Raw genomic sequence first — 1,882 nt, 5'->3', positions numbered from 1 at the left:
TAATATAATATAATACTATTGCCTCGGTACCAAACCGATGTATTGCTTTCTGATTAAAGGTGTACTTTTCAAAAACAATGTCGTTGAATAACTCACAAATACATCCCTGCGATCTACACAGGTCATATTATTATATATACGGCTGGGGCCTTGTTTACATTTTGTAAACCTGGAACATCTTTCTGTTCGGTCTCCTGAAACAGAGCAACTTCTCTGTCTGAAGAAAAGACCTTCATTGTGTCTAGTGGGGCAGCAGGCTCCAGTTGGGGGGATTCCAAATTATGGAATCTGAGTTGTAGGCATTTTTAGCTTCTTCAGCCTCTCTTACAACTAATCCATGGCAAAAGAACCCCCAAAACCTTATTTCTTCCCATACCGGGCATGTTTGTCACCACAATTTCCTCATAAAGTTAATATTTTATTTTTCTTTATCGGCCTTTTTCTCAAAACGAGATTTTTCTCTAAACTTTTTTGAAAGACTCCACCATGTTTTGTCCAATCTTCATAAAATTTTCACAGAATGAAGAGAAGATGTAATACTAAAAATTTGTCTTTTGTATTTTTGAATGGAATAGATTTTTGTTGGTTGTGTCTAGAGTGTGGATTTTCATGGATGTTTTGCCAACTTGAATACTGCCTCAGGAAAAATTCATTAAAAATATTCTAATTCGTGAAGGAAAAAACAACAAACAATTGTTTAGATCTAATGTTTGTTAACACGCAAGCAAAAAAAACCACACCAAAAAAACAATCAATTTCCATGAACAAAAAGTGCGGTATTCATTACGTAAGACATGTCAACAAAATCCAATATGGCCTCCGTGTCCATAGAAAGGAAACTTTTTTCTCAAATTTGACTGCGGATTTTAAAACTCTTTATTATGCTTGTTACATGTGTGAAATTTGACAACATTTGGTCCTCTAATAAGCGAGATAGCCTTTAGGTATAGCACTCCCCTTAAGAAGGTTACAGGACAAAGCTGAAAGACAACAGGTCTATCTTGAACTTTTCCTTCAGTCTGAAGTGATGTAGAGGCGTTGTTTCCTTACACTGAAATGATGCAGCCGTTTGATCAAGTTCCCTGAGAACACCCGCTTAAGGGCACATCGTTACTTCCTTTGGTACATTGCTGGACTGTAGAATGGGTGACCGGAGTTCAAACCCCGAACAGGGCACTCAGAGAATAAAGCCGATGTGAACCGGACTTGAACCACACTTAACTCATTCAAGTCGGAGGCGAGGGAAGCAAAGACAGAATTCTCTCCTCTGGCACAATTTCCTCACTGAGTCAAATTTTGTTTTAAATTTTAATACGTAAACCCATTCAACATCCCACCATTACCCGTGAAATTGAATACGTTAATAGTTGGTCACTTTTAAGCTCAAGGGGGCTGTCCCGAAAAAACCTGTTTTGAGAAAATCGAAGTTTTTGCCCCTTGTTCAGTTTCTTGAAAAGACAAGGAGAGTTTACTCTATAACCAAACAAATATACACACCAATGAAACCAAACTTCTCCTATAGGTAGGGCAATGCCCACTTTTGGTGTAGATCAAGATTTCTGGGAAAAAAACAAAATCTGGGTTAGCCCGCTTGTCCTTAAAAGCGACCAATTTTGATTTGTGCAATGTAATCCTAGGACTTATTTGGTCGTAGGCCTACTTGAAGAGTATTGAGGGTACTGGTTGGTCTAGGCGTGTTTCGTTAGTGTTTGATGGAGTCAAAACGTTGGCTTTCTTTAGTCATGACGTGATACGTGTATGGAGTAAAGTAGACAGGAAAGAGAGAGAGAGACAGAGAGAGAGAGAGAGACAGAGAGAGACAGAGACAGAGACAGAGACAGAGAGAGAGACACAGAGAGAGACAGAGACAGAGACAGACAGA

The sequence above is a fragment of the Aplysia californica genome, unplaced genomic scaffold (assembly GCF_000002075.1).
Source record: "Aplysia californica isolate F4 #8 unplaced genomic scaffold, AplCal3.0 scaffold00243, whole genome shotgun sequence".
In the NCBI taxonomy this organism is placed as follows: Eukaryota; Metazoa; Mollusca; class Gastropoda; order Aplysiida; family Aplysiidae; genus Aplysia; species Aplysia californica.
This window is presented reverse-complemented; position numbering follows the sequence as displayed.